Raw genomic sequence first — 15,239 nt, forward strand, 5'->3', positions numbered from 1 at the left:
AGGTTGAACATACTCAGAAACAACTCTTTGGCCTCTGGAAGAGTCAGCTGCTTTGTTATAATGCTGAGCTTGGCAAAGTATGTCCCTGGATAGTGAATATCCATCATAGAGTTTACAGAGGATTTTGCAGAAAACAAACAATATTCTTGTCTTTTTGCCAATAACAGTTTCACACAGGGCCAAGGACAAATGATTGACCTGGAAGGTCTGACAGAATCCCTATTGCCAGAATAGGGTCAAGTGAAATAGAACATAAAACAAAGAATGTTACAGGAACATGCCCCTCAGCTCACAATGTCTACATCAATAGTGATACCAATCTAAAATAATTCTATCTGTCTGTATAACATCCATATCTTTTTCAAGTTCCTAGCTTTCAAGATCTCTTAAGATCTAACCTGGTCCCACCATATTGATGCAGCCATAAAGAAGGCAGCAGCAATATTTCACTAGGAGTTTGAGGTGATTTGGTTTGTCACCTAAAACTCTACAGATGTACCGTGGAGAGCATTCTGACAGGCTGCATTACTGTCCAGTATGGGGGAGGCTACTGGACAGGATCAAAAGAAGCTACAGAAAGTTGTAAATTTAGTCAGCTCTATCTTGGTACTAGCCTCCATAATATTCAAGATATCTTCAAGGAGCGGTGCCTCAGAAAGATGGTGTCTATTATTAAGGACCCCCATCACCCAGACCATGCCTTGTTCTTATTGCTACCATCAGGAAGGAGGTACAGGAGCCTGAAGGCACACACTCAACGATTCAGGAACAGCTTCTTCCCCTCTACCATCCAATTCATAAATGGACATTGAACCCAAGAACACTACCTCACTTTTTTAAATTATTTCTTTTTTGCACTATTTTTTTAATTTAACTATTTAATATATACATATACCTACTGTAATTGATTTACATAATTCAATTTTTTCTATATTTTCATGTTTTGCATTGTACAGTTGTCACTGTTAACAATTTCACAACACATGCCGGTGGCATTAAACCTGATTCTGATTTTGATTCCTTTCATTCCTCTTTATTAGCTACACCTGTCTTGAAGAAGGTTCTAGGCCTGAAATGTTGACTGTTTATTCATTTCCATAGATACTGCCTGACCTGCTGAATTCCTCCAGCATTCTGTGTGTGTCACCTGTACACCTGCCTGTTCATGCAAATATCTAATCAGCCAATCATGTGGCAACAACTCAATGCATTAAAACATGAAGATCGGTTCAAGAGATTCAGTTGTTCACACAAAGCATCAGAACGGGGAAGAAATCTGTTCCAATTGACTTTGACTGTGGAATGATCATTGGTGCCAGACGGGGAGGAGTGAGTATCTCGGATACTGCTGATCTCTTTGGATTTTCATGCACAACAGTCCCCAGAGTTTACAGGGAATGGTGTGCAAGACAAAAAACATCCAGTGAACAGCAGTTCTGTGGGCAAAAATGCCCTGTTAATGAGAGTGGTCAGAGGAGAATGGCGAGACTAGTTCAAGCCAACAGGAAGGTAACAGTAACTCAAATAACCACGTGTTATGACAGTGGTGTGTAGAAGATTATCTCTGAACACACAATCTTGAAATGGATGGGCTACAGCAGCAGAAGACCATGAGAATACACTCAGCGGCCACTTCATTGGGTACAGGAAGGATAAAGTTCTAACTGAGTTCAGATGAATTTAATGATGCAAGGTCAGATTTTAATTTGGTTTAAAGGTCAAACACTCGCACATTTTCAAGGCCACTCCCAGTATGAATACAATATCCACTGCATAAATCATAAAGATTCCTAGCAGGAAATAGTAAAGAATTTATGTAAAATGATCATAACTGGTCCTTGGGCTCTTTATGGTCTCAAGGACCAAGGAACTCACCCGGTGAACCAATCCCCATTAACCACCTGGCCCTTTGAATCTGGCAGATGTTGTGGTTTTAAGCAGCTAATTTCACAACCTCACTGGCACAAAAGGTCAAGAGTCAATCCGTTGCAGACTGTCGGAAAGCTTTCATGTGTGTTTAATTATTTAAGAATGGGGGGGGGAACCTCACCTGTGGAATAGTGAAAGGCTGAGATAGAATGGATGTGGAGAGGATGTTCCCTATGGTGGGTGAGTCTAAGACCAGAGGATACAGCCACAGAATAGAGATTGTCCATCTAGAATGGAGATGAGGAGGAATTTCTTCAGCCAAAGTGGAATTCATTGCCACGGATGACTGTGGAGGCCAAGTCATTGACTATATTTAAAGTGGAGGTTGATAGTTTCTTGATTAATAAGGGTGCCAAAGGTTACAGGGTGGAGGCAGAAGAATGCGGTCGGAAGGATAATCAATCAGCCATGATAGAATGGCAAAGCAGATGTGATGGGCCAAGTAGCCTAATTCCACTCCATGTCTGATAGTCCTGTGGTCTAATGACACAAAATTACTTGATTAACTTCGCAAAGTTTGTTAGAGTATCATATTATAACCGTTAACACATAATTTTCAAGATTTGAAGGTGCGCAAGTAATGATTTTTCTGGAGCACTAAATGTCAATAGCATGAATCTTAGACCATTGTAAAGGACTACCTAATTTAAGTACAAGAATAGGCCATTCAGCCCTTCCTGTGATTCCTATCCTTTTTCAGGTTTCTCTGAACTCACACTGACATGTTTACATTTCAGCACCACAGCAACATAAAGCCGGCACTGGAGCGTCGGAGCCTCCAGCTAGCTGAACCAAAAATAGAATCTCAGGATGAGTGAAATGAACTCTCACCAGCTAAGAACCTGCCATCCATAAAGGCTGCAGGAATGGCAATGTTTAATGAGTTTATTTTTACATGTCACCAACCTCTGTTTATTTTTAGACATAGCCTCTCAAAGCAAAGAGTTAAGTGTTCAGTCTGCCATATGAAGAACCCTAAGTGGATGGCAAATGTACTTGTATTAGCTTGAAACCTCATGTAAAATTAGCTTTGGATAAATATACAGGCATAAAAGTCACTGTTAAATTTACAATGGGACTAATATATACTATTAGTCCCATTGTAAATATATAATATAGAATGGGACTAATATTCATGTATAAATACCAAAGTAAGCGAAGGTGAGAACAGATTTCAAGTATTCAGCAGAGAAATCGGAATTCTATTCTCAGTACAGAGCCCCATAGGCACTTTGGTTCTGCTGCTTGCAAAGACAAGCCCCAGGTGTAGTGCTACTCACAGAACACGATGGTCGTGAAACCTCAGCTAACAATGGTGTCTGGTACATTAATGTACAGTGGATTCTGTTAAAAAGATATAAAAAAAAGGCAAACTAATGTTTAACTGAGTAACAATTTATGTATTGAAATAAATTAGAATACTACCAATACCACGAGGGTACTATAAAACTATGCAATCATTCTTAATCGTTATCAGTGGAAGAATTCATCCAGTGTACGCTGCCGTGTTCTTTTGATTCACTGTAAATGAACAAAATCATCACAGACACCCAGTGTGGATAATGGACTGGCTTCATACAATGATGTCGACAATTGCATCCTCCAAATCTTCATTTTCATTGTATCTTTCAAGGTGATTGTCGATACCTTCTTGTTGAAGTAGTGAAATTGTTTCATTTTCACTCCTGGCTGTTTCTGGCATTTCCAAGCACGAATACTTGAAACAACAATGAGCAAAACAGTTCTGAGTTGTCTTACTGCCTGTTACTCGCCACCTTTTTATTCTGCCATCTTCCCCCTTCCTTTCCAGTCCTGAAGAAGGGCCTTGGCCTGAAATGTCAACTGTTTATTTCCATCCATAGATGCTGCCTGATCTTCTGAGTTCCTAATCTGAGGAAAGACATCCTTGCCATAGAGGGAGTACAAAGAAGGTTCACCAGATTGATTCCTGGGATGGCAGGACTTTCATATGAAGAAAGACTGGATGAACTGGGCTTGTACTCGTTGGAACCTAGAAGATTGAGGGGGGATCTGATTGAAACGTATAAGATCCTAAAGGGATTGGACAGGCTAGATGCAGGAAGATTGTTCCCGATGTTGGGGAAGTCCAGAACGAGGGGCCACAGTTTGAGGATAGAGGGGAAGCCTTTTAGGACCGAGATTAGGAAAAACTTCTTCACACAGAGAGTGGTGAATCTGTGGAATTCTCTGCCACAGGAAACAGTTGAGGCCAGTTCATTGGCTATATTTAAGAGGGAGTTAGATATGGCCCTTGTGGCTACGGGGATCAGGGGGTATGGAGGGAAGGCTGGGGCGGGGTTCTGAGTTGGAGGATCAGCCATGATCATAATAAATGGCGGTGCAGGCTCGAAGGGCCGAATGGCCTACTCCTGCACCTATTTTCTATGTTTCTATGTTTCTATTAACAGCGAATTCTCCACTGTAACTTAGTTTGTTCTACCTGTCACTTTATTCACTGTCTCATTCCCACGCTGATCTACAGGAACAACAACTCTTTTGTTTACGAACAGTTAGTGAATTTAACACCTTTAGAAAAATGTTTCTGCTATTCTCATCTACACTTCTATTAGTTTCACCTTTACTTCATAACTTTTCTGATGAATTGAGCATTGACGGGAAATGTTAACTCTCTGTTGCTCTCCCCACAGATACCACTTGATCAGCAGAACACTTCCAGTGGTTTCTGTTCATAGTTTTGATTATGAACCAGAATTTCTGGTTTAAATCAAGTGCTACAGCTCTATTTTAAGAATATCTGCCTTGTCAATCCAATTATTTTAGAAGAATTTGCTAAACAAATGAAGCTTAAAATAAAACAAATGGAACTGGTTCTTTAAGATTGGACAGCTAAAAATAAATTGAAATATTTATTTTAGAACCAAGATTGTTTGAATTATTCATTCAATAACTGTTTTAGTTGTGTACCTTTGTCCAAATTAAATGAATTACTAAATTATTAATTAGCTACTAAACACCAAAACTCCTCCAAGAGGAACACAACCTCGTCGTGGTTTGGAGGCTTGTGTGCCTCAATGACCCGGAGAGCGATGTTGGCTGGAGTCATGGCTTTATGCTTTGGCTCTTGGTAAGGTCACCCATGCTGAAAAGGTCAAAGGGTAAAGGCCAGTCCTCTAGGTTCAGGAATTCACTTCAGGGCTAACCACAAAATTGTTACAGAAACAGCAATGAAGTGCCTTTCTACATCTGAATGTGAAGGTATTCCTGGGGCTCCACCCAGGACTTGCATAATTGCTCGCGGTGAAAACCGAGAGGAAGCTACTGACATGATGAAGTAAGTCCTGGCCACTGACAGAGATGGAGGACCTTCATCATTGCCGGAAACGCCAGCGGCATAAAAGACAGTAACACAAACACCAAGAATAAAGTCACCAAATTAAGAGGTTTAGTTTGCAAAGAAACCACTGTTCTTTGAAAAATCCTTCAAGAAACCCAGCAAAGGAAATGTCAATAGCATGAATCTGACAACATTGTAAAGGACTACCCAATTTAAGTACAAGAACAGGTCATTCAGACACCCAGCAAAGGGAAAGTGAAAGTTCCTGTTCAAATTGGAATGGGATTAAGAATGTAATGTAACTGAAATAAGGCTATTTGTCCCATTAAGTCTGTGCCAGATTAAGTACAATCTAGCTAATTCACCCTCCTACCTTCTCCACAGAGCACTGCAATCTCTTCCTCTTTCCTATCCGGTTCCCACATTCGGTGTGGGATAAATCAGTGGCAGCAGGAATGCTGAGCCCTGAGAGACTGATGCAACAGCTCACAAAATGTACTTGCCATTGTCCATAAGACTGGGTTTGCCAAGTCAAAAATCAGTAGTCATACGTAGCGCAAAAGCAAAAAGGTATGTTAGTTATAACTGGAGGACATCTGTTAACTTGCAAACTTTCCATATCATACATGTCTCTAGGCTGCACTGTAGACCACCACACATAGAGATTTTGAGGTGAATACTGAGAGCATTTACATTTCCATATCAGGCATGACTCTGGGCTGCACTGCACACCACCACACGTAGCTTAATTTTGAGACGAATATTGAGAGCATTTATATTTCTTTGTACCCACAATAAAGCATGAGATATGAAGGCCTTCATCCTATGGAACTAGAACATAATCACCTAAATATCTTATCACCATGGAGTTCTATGTTTTAGACTCTCATTTCAAAACTAATCTACAAAAATAACCTTGCCTATTCACAAAATTTCATTCACTCCATGAAAACCTAGAAACGTAAGCATGGAAGTTCATATCAAACAATTCAACATCATCATCATGTGCCACGCTGTATGACGTGGTCATAATCTCATGACCATGATTGTTGGAGCTATGTGGAGTACTTTGCCATGTCTTCAACCTGAGCCTGAGGCTCCAGAGGGTTCCTGTGCTGTGGAAGACGTCCTGCCTCGTCTCTGTGCTGAAGACGCCGCACCCCAGCGGCCTCAATGACTACAGACTGGTGGCATTGACCTCCCACATCATGAAGACCCTGGAGAGACTTGTTCTGGAGCTGCTCCGGCCTATAGTCAGGCCACACTTAGATCCCCTCCAGTTCGCCTACCAGCCCCGACTAGGAGTTGAGGATGCCATCGTCTACCTGCTGAACCGTGTCTACGCCCACCTGGACAAGCCAGTGAGCACTGTGAGGGTCATGTTTTTTGACTTTTCCAGTGCTTTCAACACCATCCGCCCTGCTCTGCTGGGGGAGAAGCTGACAGCGATGCAGGTGGATGCTCCCCTGGTGTCATGGATTCTTGATTACCTGACTGGCAGACCACAGTACGTGTGCTTGCAACACTGTGTGTCCGACAGAATGATCAGCAGCACTGGGGCTCCACAGAGGACTGTCTTGTCTCCCTTTCTCTTCACCATTTACACCTCAGACTTCAACTACTGCACAGAGTCTTGCCATCTTCAGAAGTTTTCTGATGACTCTGCCATAGTTGGAAGCATCAGCAAGGGAGATGAGGCTGAGTACAGGGCTACAGTAGGAAACTTTGTCACATGGTGTGAGCAGAATTATCTGTAGCTTAATGTGAAAAAGACTAAGGAGCTGGTGGTAGACCTGAGGAGAGCTAAGGTACTGGTGACCCCTATTTCCATCCAGGGGGTCAGTGTGGACATGGTGGAGGATTACAAATACCTGGGGATCGAATTGACAATAAACTGGACTGGTCAAAGAACACTGAGGCTGTCTACAAGAAGGGTCAGAGCCGTCTCTATTTCCTGAGGAGACTGAGGTCCTTTAACATCTGCTGGACGATGCTGAGGATGTTCTACGAGTCTGTGGTGGCCAGTGCTATCATGTTTGCTGTTGTGTGCTGGGGCAGCAGGCTGAGGGTAGCAGACACCAACAGAATCAACAAACTCATTCGTAAGGCCAGTGATGTTGTGGGGATGGAACTGGACTCTCTCACGGTATTGTCTGAAAAGAGGATGCTGTCTAAGTTGCATGCCATTTTGGTCAATATCTCCCATCCACTACATAATGTACTGGGTGGGCACAGGAGTACATTCAGCCAGAGACTCATTCCCCCGAGATGCAGCACAGAGCGTCATAGGAAGTCATTCCTGCCTGTGGCCATCAAACTTTACAACTTCTCTCTTGGAGGGTCAGACACCCTGTGCCGATGGGCTGGTCCTGGACTTATTTCATAATTTACTGGCATAATTTACATATTACTATTTAACTATTTATGGTTTTATTACTATTTATTACTTATGGTGCAACTGTAACAAAAACCAATTTCCCCCTGGGATCAATAAAGTATGACTATGACAATGACTATGTTCTTGGTAAATTTTTCTATGGAAGTGGTATGCCATTGCCTTCTTCTGGACAGTGTCTTTACAAGACGGGTGACCCCAGCCATTATCAATACTCTTTTGGAGATTGTTTCCCTGGTGTCAGTGGTCACCAAGATGTGATATGATCAGTTGCTCATACGACCATCCACCACCTGCTCTCAGGGCTTCACATGATCCTGATCCAGAGGCTAAGCAGGTGCTACACCTTGCCCAAGGTTGACCTGTCGACCAGCAGAGGGACGGAGCACCTTACACCTCCTTTGGTAGAGATGTATCTCCATCCTTCCACCTAATAAAACAATTAGCATTTTCTTCAATGATTCTCAACTCTTTACTAACTCAATCTGTACACCAGCACACTAATAGCGGGCATCTGAAACAAGTTGTTCTTTTGAAAAAGACATTTAAGAGTTAATGAGCTACAGAAATGTTTAGACAAGTTTGACAAGAAGATGTTCTTCTACAACTAATAAACGTCAAGCTGGATAAAAATTGAGGGTGTGTCGGAATTAAAAGAACTCAGCACTATTGAGAACGTCCTTTCAATATCTGGGGTTATATGTTCAACATAATTAAGTTATTAACTTACTTAAAGTATTAATATTGCACTTCCTCTAGGTTTCACCTCATGCATCACTAATCCATCGAATAAATATCAGATGACCCATTTCTCCCAGTTTCTGTCACCAGCACTTTGAAACAGATGTACCTCAATAGGCTTGGAGATGGACTGTAATTGTTTTTTTCCTCTCATCTCCATCTGTGTTATTTAATTCCTGTGTCATTCAAATGTACTTTTAAGAATCTATTCATCACTGGCAACTGACTCCCTAAAAGGCCTGGAATATCAGAATCATTTGAAATTTCTAAGGACTGTGATGAATAGATTATGAAGCAAGGATTTGGACCAAAATCAGGTAAATGCAAACAAAAAAAAACTTGGTGGGTGAAGCATTTTGTTTCATTTTCCATATTCCAGTCTTTAGATGAAGATAAGACGCTGACCAGACACAATCAAACTGAATGACAGAATAGGTGCAAAGGGCCAAGCAGACTCTTACTGTTCCCCAAACACCATGAGATGGGAAATTATATTATTATGTAGTTAACTGATCAGGCTGAAGAATCCCATAGGTAAGAACTAGATTTGTGTCTTCACAACATACTAGTTTAAGAAGTTCAAAATAACTTTAAATTATCAAATTACATATATGTCACCATATACAACCCTGAGATTCATTTTCTTGTGGGCATACTCAGTAAATCCATAATAGAATAATAACCATAATAGAATCAATAGTTTAGACTACAGGAGAAGAGTGGCCCACCACTGAATTAAAAGAGAAAGCTAACAGTGATTCATGGCACTTTAATCATACTGTAGTCATGCAATTATCTTTCCTTTTACCTGTTAGTATTCTCCTTGGGAGTATAGTTGCTTTGAAAATCTCAAAATGACTGAATACAAAATCATTAAATATTACATGACCTTTTCCCGATGTCTAATGCATGCTTGATTAATTTTAAAAATTCTTAGAAAATAATGCAAGTTTAGCAAAATATATTTCCATCAAATAAACACTACTCTCCCACAGATTTTGGTGAATAAACTGCTACTCAGTCTAATTACACTATTGTGCAACTGGTTGTTGGGCTTCCTCATCAACATAGGAAGCTGGTCAGGATGGTAAAGATGCACCTCCACTCCTCCTTCTCTGTCACCCTCCACACGGGTGTCCTCCAGGACTGGGCGCTGAGCCCACCTCTGTACATTCTGCTCACATATGACTGCATGGCTAAACACCCAAATCATGAAATTGTCATTTAAAAAATTCCCACATTTGTGGAACTTGCAATCTTCCTTAACCAACTCTATTGATTTGTTGCTGCAATAGGCACTTAAACATAAAGGACAATACTCCACTGGAATAAGTTAAAGGGCGTAGCTCTAAAAGTTTACCGACTCCTGTAAAGGTACATTAAATGCAAAGTGGGGACTGAGCCAACCAGTCTTTATATTGAGGATCTCCTGCTGCAATATTCAGATGAGGGGGAACCAGAGAATGCATGCATTTCGATCATCCGGAGCCTTTCGATAAGTTCCTACACGAGGCGATAGACAAGATCTCACCGGGTAATTTAGCATGGACTGAGAGATAGTTAACAGATACAAAACAAAGAGTAACTGTGGAGACCCATGGCTGGATCTCAAATATTCACAATCTGTATCAGTTATTCGGCTGAGGGAAGCAAATGTAGCAATTGCAAGTTTACTAATGATGTTAAGCTAAGCATGAACATAATTAGTGTTGAGGGCGTAGACAAACTGAACAAGTGGGTAACAAATAGAGCACCCACTCTACTTGCGGGTCACAGAAATGCAAAGTTATCCACTTTGCTAGGGAAAACCAAAACTGAGTCACTTTTAAATGGTGAATAATTGGGAACTATAGATTTTCAGTGGGAGTTTGTTTTCCTTGTTCACTATTTACATTCATGACCTGGAGTTATTGTGACTGTGAAAGGAGTCACCGGAGAGACACTGAAGCTGGTGGATACACATGTCTTTATTCAGCAGAACAAGCAAGCATCACACTGGAGATACTCTTAGAACAGGCCTCCAGACCCAATGTTACATGACATTTTTATATGCTAAAGATTAAAAGTAATGGCAGGGCAATTCTATAGTTACAGGTATCTATAATGCTTCCTTTGAATTATGTATAATTTTCAAATATCTATTGCAGCTCCAGGAAAACCATTGTTCAGAGCTGCATTTTAAATTCAATCTACAATCTACATTCAGGTCTGAAGACTGGTTGCTGTTGAAATTAGCACTTGCTATGTACCATAACTCCAGAATGCGCTCCAACAGAATAGAAGACAATATATAAGGTTTCCGGAGCAATATACACACAAAATGCTAGAGGAGCGCAGCAAGTGAGGCAGCATATACGGAAGGGGATTTTAATATTTCGGGCCGAGACACTATATCAGTACTGGAAAGGGGGTGGGGGGGGGTAGTTAGAATCCAGAATTCTGGAGTTAGAATCCTGGGTGGGAGAAGGGCAGATGAAGTAAGAAGCTGAGAGGGGATAGGTACAGGAGGGAAAAGGGCTGAAGAAGGAATCTGATAGGAAAGGACCATGGAGGAAAGGGAAGGAGAAGCGGCAACAGAGAGAGGTGATGGACAAGTGAGACGAGAAGGGATGAGAGGGTAACCAAAACGAGGAATGGGAATGGGAAAAAGAATAAAGGTGGGAAGGGGAAGATATTACTGTAGGGTGAAGAAATCAGTATTCATGCCATCAGTTTCAAGGCTACCCAGATGGAAAATAATGTGCTCCAATGTGAGTTGGCTTCATCATGGCAGTGGAGGATGCGAGAATGGGAATGAGAAGTCGAATTGAAATGGGTAGCTATGTGCAGCGGACAGAATCTTGTGTTTGTGGTTACATAAGGTTGCCAAATTTGCCAATGACATGGAAAAAGAAGCAAAGGTATGTTTTGATAAGGATATTGCAGCTCTGCTATAGGTAGAGTGAGAATCACGGTAAATTAGAGTTTAATGCAGAGAAGTGTGAGATCATACATTTCATTTCAGCAAATCAAACATAATATTACTATCCAAATAGAGAGAGACTTCAAATGAGTGGAGTACAGAGGGATCTAGGTGTTCTAGTGCATGAGTCATAAGAAATTTGCAGGCAGATCCAACAAATACTAATGGGGTTTAAGACAGAAGGTCACCCATATTGTTGTTGAATTGTTCAAAAGTTCAAAGTTCAAAGTAAATTTATTATCAAAGTACATATATGTCACCATGCAGAACTCAGATTCATTTTCCTGCGGGTATATTCAATAAATCTATAGAATAGTAACTATAACAGAAACAATGAAAAATCAAGTAGAGTGCAGAAGACAACAAACTGTGCAAAGGCAAATATAAATAAATAGCAATAAATAATGAGAACATGAAATAATGAAATAAAGAGTCCTTAAAGTGAGATCATTGATTGTGGAAACTTCTCATTGGGTGGGCAAGTGAGTGTAGTTATCCCCTTTTGCTGAAGGGACTGGTGGTTGAGAGGTAGTAACTGTTCCTGAACCTGGTAGTGCAAGACCTAAGGCTCTTGTACCTTCTACCCATTGGTAGCAGCGGGAAAAGAGCATGACTGGAGTGGTGGGGATGTGGCTTTCCTACACCAGAATCTCGTGTAGATGTGCTCAACAGCTGGGAGGGCTTCACTCATGATGGACTGAGCTGTATGCACCACGTTTTGTAGGATTTTCCATTCAAGGGCATTGGTGTTTCCATACCATGCTGTGATGCAGCCAGTCAATATACTCTCCATTACATGTCTATGGAGGTTTGTCAAAGTTTTAGATGTTACGCTGCATCTACACAAACTCCAAAAGAAGTAGAGGCGCTGCTGTGCTTTCTTAGTAATTGCACTTACGTGCTGGGCCCAGGACCAGTCATCTGAAAGAATATTTTATTTCTGAAGTATAATACCCCACATTTCCAATTGTTTCAGATGAGTGCAATTCCATATTTTACTCAGTTCACTTTCTGTCCCTCAGTTTTTTTGACTGATTGATCATTTATTGGAAGAAATTTCTGTTTCAATATCTGAAGATCAGTTTGGCTTTCAAGGACTCTTCATCTCATGTTCTCGATATTTATTGCATATTTATTTATTGATTTATTAATTATTTATTTTCTTTCTTTTTGTATTTGCACAGTGTGTTGTCTTTTGCAAACTGGTTGGCTGTCTTGTTGGAGCGGCCTTTCACTGATTCTATTACGGTTTTTGGAACTGATTGTAGACTTCAGGAGAGGGAAACCAGTGGTCCATGAGTGAGTCCTCGTTGGATGATCAGAGGTGGAGAGAGTTAGCAACTTTAAATTCCTGGGTGCTACTATTTCAGAGGACCTGTCCTGGCCCAGCGCACAAGAATAAAGCATGACAGCGCCTCTACTTCCTTGGGAGTCCATGGAGATTCGGCATGACATCAAAAACTTTGACAAATTTCTATAGATGAGAAGCAGAGAGTACATTGACTGGCTGGATTATGGGCTGGTATGGAAACACCAATGCCTTTGAATGGAAAATCCTACAAAAGGTAATGGATTTGGCCCAGTACATCACGGGTAAAGCCCTCCCAACCATTGAGAACATCTACACGAGATTCTGGTGTAGGAAAGCCACATCCCCACCACTCCAGCACGTTTCTTGCTCATTTATTTACTATTATTGCTTCTGTTTTTGCATTTGCAGTTTGTTGTCTTCTACACTCTAGTTAAACACCCGAGATGGGCGGTCTCTCATTGAATCTGTTACAGTTCCTATTCGATAGATTTGATGAGTATGCCCACAAGAACTTCTAGGTTGAATATGGTGGCGTACATGTACTTTGATAATAAATTTACTTTGAAATTAACATAAGTATCATGAAAGAAAAACAAAGATCAATTGTGCAGATTAATGTTGGTGCAGCTGGCAAAATGTGTTGTGAAAGAATAAATTTCCCTGTCCTTTTAAACAGGTCAGGCGTAGTTTCTGTAATTGAGCTCGCAGGCTGGGTGGTACATAACAAGACACAGAAGAAAGATTTAATTGACCAGTTGACTTCACAATGAATGCTTTTTATAAAAAAGCCATAGGCATTTTAGCTCCGTAGGAAGACAGGAAGAGGCAATTGTTTAGGGTAATTACAGCAAACTGAGTACAAGTGACCTTTTAAAAGAGGGTGACACTGATTGAATGGTTGCATCAAAAGCATAATATTGACTAGGTACAGGGTGTCATCTGTAGTGGGTCAAAAGGTAATGCTTCAACCATGCACACACTCAGACTTGCTACTACAGCCACGGGAACTTCCTGGGAACTTGCCTTTGCCATCATCATGTTCTCCGACCCTTTATCTTTCCTACCCACCTGGCTTCACCTGTCACCTTCTAGCTAGCCTCCTTCCCCTCCCCCCGACTTTTGATTCAGGCATCTTCCCACTTCCTTTCCAGTCCTGAAGAAGTGACTTAGTCGGAAATGTCAACTGTTCATTCATTTCCATTATTGCTGCCTGGCCTGCTGAGTTCCTCCAGTATTTTGTGTGTGTTGCTTTGGATTTCCAGCATCTGCAGATTTTCTCATGGTAATATTAGTATGTTTGGATATCAGTCAAGAAAACATTCATCATGTTGTAAGAACTTAGGACTGGAAGAAACTACAACCCTGATATTATTACGTCAAACCATTTTTCATAATTATTCCTGGGTGTTCACCATTACTGTTACATGAAGGTATCCACTGCCAAATACTGAAAAACATGTTGACATTGGACCTAATTTTCTTTTTCAGTAGTTTGAGCTTACTTCCTAGTTCATAAGCACTTCTGGGAAGAGTATAATAACCTCGGTATGAATTGTGATGTTTAATTCATCCTGGAACTTTGTTTCTGGTGAGCTTCTTCCACAAACTTGAACAAAAGAACTTGAAAAAGGATCTAGTGTTTTCCCGGCATGTATGATGAATATACTCTTCTCAGGCTTCCAGCCGGGTACAGGTATCGGTTATAACTAACATTTTTATGAGAAACTCTGCCATCTTCATCAGGAATGATGCCTGGTCATGTCTGGTCTGGTGATATTTATACCCCTGTAGTCCGTCCCTCCTGATTGGTTAGTCCTCATCCAATCAGGTTTCCACTCTCCCACCTAGTTTACAATTGAATTCTAGTTCTTATTTAGAGTGAGACCTCCATCTTGATTTCCTCTAGTTTTAAGGAACTTGAGTTTCCAACTGATTATTGTAGGGTGCAGAGACTGACAGAGTCCCTCAACACTAAAATTCAAAATCTACAAGGTAGAAAAAGATTATAAAATTGTAAGGCATGTTTGCATGACCAGAAAGACCATCTCAAAGAGCAGCATGCAGACCCCACCAGTGCAGCACCGAGGGGCAGCTGCAACAGGGGCATTACCTACTGAGTAAATCATTAAAACAAGGCTCCATCTGCTCTCAGGAGGATGTAAAAGATATCAAACCATTTCATGTAAGAGTTCAACATTGACTTGTCGATCAACATCGCTAAAACTGGTCATGGTGCGTTATCAGAAACACAAGAGATTTTGCAAATGCTGGAAGTCTTGAGTAACACACATAAAAGGCTGGAGAGACTCAGCAAGTTGGGCAACATTATCCTATCTCTTGTAAGAGCTTGTTGTTGCAATTCCCAGATTACAAAAGTGACAGTAGCATATTTGATGTAGTATGTCTTGCAGCGCCCTTAGGTCACAAAAAGGTTGCTATAAATGGAACATAGAACATAGAATAGTACAGCACAGTACAGGCCCTTTGGCCCACAATGTTGTGCTGACCCTCAAACCCTGCCTCCCATATAAGCCCCCACCTTAGCTTCCTCCATATACCTGTCTAGTAGTCTCTTAAACTTCAC

The 15,239-nt window shown here is 41.0% G+C and overlaps 1 protein-coding gene across 1 annotated transcript in view; it reads right to left on the reverse strand.

Annotated features, from left to right (window-relative positions):
- Positions 1–15,239, reverse strand: part of LOC134359061 (G protein-coupled receptor kinase 5-like) — a 336,788-nt gene that overhangs the window by 194,453 nt on the left and 127,096 nt on the right. The gene's annotated exons all lie outside the window — the stretch shown is intronic.

This window comes from Mobula hypostoma, chromosome 19 (genome assembly GCF_963921235.1).
Source record: "Mobula hypostoma chromosome 19, sMobHyp1.1, whole genome shotgun sequence".
NCBI lineage: Eukaryota > Metazoa > Chordata > Chondrichthyes > Myliobatiformes > Myliobatidae > Mobula > Mobula hypostoma.